The following is a 6000-nucleotide window of genomic DNA, read 5'->3' as shown; positions in this document are numbered from 1 at the left end:
TATGACTCTGCCTTCTGACCTTTGAATTATGCTTCTTAAAATATATTGCATCAGTCTTGTAGAATTATAGGATGGCAAAGGTCCTTGAAAGTGTATCTGATTCATCCTTTTGGCTTCTGCTGGAAATGCCTAAGAGTCTTGCTAGACAGGTGTCTTATTATTCAATAACTACACAGTAGCAGAATCCATGAATTCTCTTCCAAATAGTCCATTCTTGAATTCAATGACCTTTGCTATCAAAACAGTCCTCAATACATGTGACTGAGTTTATACTGCTGTAGGTTAAATTTATTTCCTCAGTGGAAAGAGAGAACAACATGACATTGTACATTTAGGATTTTATCAGTGAATTCCACAGAAAGACAGTTAATTACAAGAACCTCACTAAAAAAAAAAATCCCATTTTTGGTCAAAATTGATGTTTAAATATTAAACTTACATTATATGCTAGTCTCAGCTTTCTCTTTTAAGGAATAAATGTGTTCATTTATCCGCATAGATCACATTCTATATTACAGGATTACTGTTTTTAAGCTTAAGGGAAAGTTTCAGTATCCTGTTTTAGCTTTGACATTTCTGAAGAACAAATTATGAGTTCTTTACCTGGATTTCAGTATATTGATTTTCTTTAGTACTTTCAATTCAATTCTTTCTGTACCAAGAGAACAATAGACTCATTACCCCAGGAGATTTACCCTTGACCATACACTGGTTAGTATGACAGAGCAACACTATAGAGTAATATCCAGCCAAAAAGTTTGACTTTGAGAGAAAAAGGCTGAAATGCTTTTCCAACGTCTCCACTCACCTTCCCTAAAGTCATGAAGAAAGGCAGTCTCTTAAATTTTATTTCTCACTGCCATAAAACACTGATCTAGACTAGAAGTCTGGGTTGATCATTGTAACCCCTCTCTCCACCTTAGGAGGGAGAATCAGGCTTAATGACATAGTTCAGTTGAACTGAACCATTACCAGTGTTTGTGATGATATCTTCTAGACACATCCAATCAAATCTAGCACTGGCACTTGTGTCTACATAATCTTTTGTAGTGTTCTTCTTTTCTGATTTAATGATTGTAGTCTAAGAAAAACAATTATTCTTCCCTAACTAAATCAAGACTTTGAGCTAGCCGGGCACATGATGAACTCTTTCAAGAGACCAATAATGTCATCAAGTTTGTAACAGATTCTTTGTTTTATTCTTTCCTCTTCTATCTCCTTCAGATTAACTGCATCTATTCCAAAATGGAAAAGTGCTCAGGAAGAATAAATTTTGGTTAATACAGCAGGTCGTCCAATTAGAAGAACAGAAATCATTCACTAAAACAATTAAGGATTCATCCAGTCGGCAAGTCTTTCTATAGCATATGTTATATGCAGTGAACTTTGCTAGGTTTTATAATTTCATAGGTAAATATGTTACATTAAGAGAAGTATATATTTTGGAAAACATTTTAATCTGGAACATATGCACGTGTTTTGTCCTTTGAAATAGGTCCCTTGAATCTCAAAATACAAAATGTTTTATTTTGTGTCTAGCATATTTTAGTCAGCATTATGTTTATACACTCCATCCATGTGGTATGTGTAGTGAAGTTTGCTGATTTTCAGTGCAATAGATGGTTTCATCGGATAATTATATCATAATCATTTACCCAACTCAATCTTTTTTTATTATTTTATTTTTTTTAGTTTACATACAAGTTAGTTAGCATATAGTGCAACAATGATTTCAGGAGTAGATTCCTTAATGCCCCTTAACCATTTAGCCCATCCTCCCTCCCACATGCCTTCAGCAACCCTCTGTTTGTTGCCCATATTTAAGAGTCTCTTATGTTTTGTCCTATCTCATTCTTGATGACCACTTATGTTACTTTCAGTTTTTAGCAATTATAAATAATGCTTCTATGAACATTTGTTAAGTCTTGCTGCACATGTACACCCACATGGAAATAGAGTAGAATTTTAAAATCATAGAAAGCTACCAGATCATGGCAAATGGTTTTCCAAAGTGTTGATGCTAAATTTTACTTCACCAGCAGTGTATGAGAGACTCTGTTGCACCAAACTCTTGTGCAAATGGTACTGTTAACCTTTACAGACATTCAGGAGAGTGGTGAGTGGAGTAAGGTAGTTGTTTTAATTTGCATTCCCATAATGATTAATAAAGTCACACACCTTTTTGTATTTGTATTAGTCATTTGGATATCCTGTTTTGTGAAGTGCCTGTTCAAGTCTCCATCCCATTTTCTTTTGGAATTTCTGTTTCTCCTATTGATTTGTACTTTTTCTATATTCTGGATAGGAGTCTTTTCTAGATTACATGGATTATAAATATTTTCATTCATTATGTGTTTTCTCTCTTAATGGTTACTTTTGAAACACAATTTTAATGTAGTCTAATTTGTTAATAATCTTTTTTATTGCTAATGTTTTTAGGAATCCTGTTTAAAAATACTTCTTTTGGGGTGCCTAGTTGGCTCAGTCAGTTGAGCATGGACTTCCACTCAGGTCATTATCTCCCAGTTTGTGAATTTGAGCCCCACATCAGGCTCTGTGCTGACAACTCGGAGCCTGGAGCCTGCTTCAGATTCTGTGTGTGTGTGTGTGTGTGTGTGTGTGTGTGTGTGTGTCTGCCCCTTCCCTGCTCACATGCTGTCTCTCTTTCAAAATAAATAAACATTAATAGTTCTCTACCCAAGGTCATAAAGTTCTTCCATGTTTTCTAAAATATTTCATGTTTTGCCTTCCAAATTCTGCAGTGTACAAGCAATTGGTACTTTATATATGCCATGAAAAAAAGGTCAAGTTCTTTTTTTTCTATACAGATATCCAATTGACACTGTCCCATTTGTTGAAACAATCTTTGCCCACCCATAGGTCACTGTTGCACCCTATGAAGATTTATAGATACACAATGCTGTTCTGATATGTGAGTTTTGTTCTACTGATGTACTTGTTTATCTTAGCCAATACCAACTCTCATAGTCATTGTTGCTATATGATAGGACAGGTTCTATCACCTTTTATTTTTTTCAGCAGTGTCTTGGCTTAGAAATACCATTTGTATTACTAAATCAGTATCACCTTACGAATAGTCACATAAAAATCTGCCAGTTTTTTTATTGGGATAGTACTGAATATAAAAATCTATTTGTGGGTGGGTGGGGGGGAACTGATATCTTTAAATTATTAAATCTCTTCATCCTTGGACCAGGTATATGCTTCCGTTTATTTAGGTCTTTTTAAATCTATCTAACAATATTTCTAGTGTTTTCTGTGGCAGATTTTCACAGGATTTATTCCAATGTATTTGAAACATTTTAATGTTACTGCAAAGGCCATATATAAATATATATAATTTCATATCTACCTTTTGACATTGTATCCAACACCTTTGTCAATTTGCATATTAATTATAATAATGTATATGTGTATTCTCCCTTCCTTTTCCATGTTCTTATCTTTTTTTCTTTTCTTGCCTATTGTACTGGCTATGACTTCAGGCATGATGCTTATTAGACATACTAAGAGAGGAAATCTTTGTTTTAGTCTTAATCTCTGAAAGAAAACATTCAATAGTTCATCATTGAACACAAAACCTCCTTTATGTTTTCTGTGCCTATCTATGATCAGGATAAGGATGTTTCTTCTATTCATAATTTGTTAGAAGTTTTTTTTAAGTCATAATATATGTTTAATTTTACCAAATACCTTCTCCATACTGATTTAGTGGTTATATATTTGTGCTTTTATTTTGTTAATATGAATAATAAAACTGGCTGATTATTGAAGGTCAAGCCAACCTTACATTCCTGGAATAAACCTAAGTTGATCATGATACATCATCTTTTTTATATACTACTGAATCTGATATGCTTTTATTTTGCTTATAATTTTTTAATCTATGCTTAAAGTTGTCCTCCATTTTACCTTTCTTATAATGTTACCAATGGGTGTAGTTTCAAAGAGTATCCTTCCCTCATAAAATAATAGTAAAAGATCTCTCTTTGTCTATCATAGGAGTGTTCTTTCCTTCTTAACCATAGGCTTAAACCAATAAGAACTGTAGTTTTATTTGTTGGAGGAAATTAATTTTATATTCAATCACTTTAAACTCTTAAGATTAGGTAGGTTTTCTAGACACACGCACATTTTTTTTTCCTGTGTCATTTACAAGTAGTGTTTTCTTGTCTATTCTTTCCTCTCCTTTGTGTTTCTATTTGCATATGTGATAGAGTACTCAACTACTGCCCCCATGTTAATAGTTTTCTCTTCTGTGCCATCCATCATCTTCTGCTTCTGGGCTTTTCTTTACCTATGTTCTTCTGATCCTTCTTCCAATTTACTAATCCCCTCTTCATTCATAACAACTATGGAGTTACACTAATCTATTTAGACCTGAATTTTAAGTTGTTTTATTTTTCAGTTCCATAGTTGCAATTAAGTTAATGTATTTTTCTGTATGTATGTGTATACATGCACACATACACATCTCTCATATATTCTCTGCTGAAGTTATAATTTTGTGTTTTATTTCTTTGAATTAAGAATATCGATTAGAGGGGCATCTGTCTGGCTCAGTTGATAGAGCATGCAACTCTTGATATCAGGGTTGTAAGTTTGAGCCCACACTAGGTGTAGAGCTTGCTAAAAAATTAAAATCTTTTTTTTAAAAAAATAATTGTGATTAGATAGTTTGTGTCTGAGAACTCCATCAAACAGATTCCCTTGGGATCTTTTTCTTGGAGTCTATTGTTCCTTCCCCTTGTCTTCTCTTCTTCTTCCTTCTTTTTCCCCTTCTTTCTCTTCTATTTTTTTGTTTGTTTTTTACTCTCTCATTTCATCTCCTCATGTGCCTAGTTCCTTTTGATTTCACAAAATAAAGAAATAATTTGAAGCCTAGGAAAATATCATATTCACACAAAGAAGACTTATGCTTGCTACTAGCAAGTGGGCAAGGGCACAACAACCCAAACCATTTTGATCTAATTTGGGATTGAGAAAGTCCAAAACTGAAATTTCTTTAAGTGCCAATATATTCCACATCACCCTTACTTGGGGTGTATGGGCATTCACCAGTATCTTCCCTCCATGATGCTCTCTGAAAACCAATTTTTGTCCCCAAGTCTTCTGAGGTTATAAAAAGTCTGCTTGTATTTTTGAAATTTATCTGGAAAAAAGCAGCCACCCCAAATATGGGGCTCAACTCAATGGATTTCTTTATTTTCCTAGATCTTGACTTCATTATTCCTCATTGCCTTGATAACTCTGCAATGCCTTCAAGCTTAGTTTTGTCTGTTTGGTTTGATTTGGTTTTTAAAAAGAGAGAGAGCATGGGAGAGAGTCAGAGGGGGAGAGAGAAAGAGAGAGGGGGAGAGAGAAAGAGAGAATCTTAAGTTGGTCTCATGCTCAGTGTGGAGCCTGATGCAAGGCTTGATCCCATGACCCTGTGATCATGACCTGGGCCAAAATCAAGAGTTGGACATGAAACCAACTGAGCCAGCCAAGTGTCCCCAAGCTTAGTTTTAATAAATTTCTCTTTAAGTCTAATTTCCTAGGCTGCCATTAATCTAAAGTTAAGTGTAATTTTTAAATAGATAAAAGGAAGAGAGGTAGTAAAAGAAAAACAAAAGCAAACAACAAAAAAATTCCCTATAAAACTATACTCCTAAAAGGTAGATGCAAACCAAGAAACAGACTCTAACTACAGAGAACAAGCTGATGGCTACCAGAGGGAGGTTAGTAGGGGATGGGTTAAAGAGGTGATGGGGATTAAGGAGGGCATGTGTTGTGATGAGCACCAGGTGTTTAATGGATGTGCATAATCACTCTATTGTACACCTGAAACTAATATTACACTCATTTTAACTAATTAGAATTTGAAAAAAAAACTTAAAAAGAAGATATAGTTTTCTCTATGGCATGAGAAGAGGTTGCCTTAAAGATGTATTTTGTTGGTGTTCTTATATCTAAAAATTAACCTTACAAAAATGCTAA

Source organism: Lynx canadensis, chromosome A2 (assembly GCF_007474595.2).
Source record: "Lynx canadensis isolate LIC74 chromosome A2, mLynCan4.pri.v2, whole genome shotgun sequence".
Taxonomy (NCBI): Eukaryota; Metazoa; Chordata; class Mammalia; order Carnivora; family Felidae; genus Lynx; species Lynx canadensis.
This window is presented reverse-complemented; position numbering follows the sequence as displayed.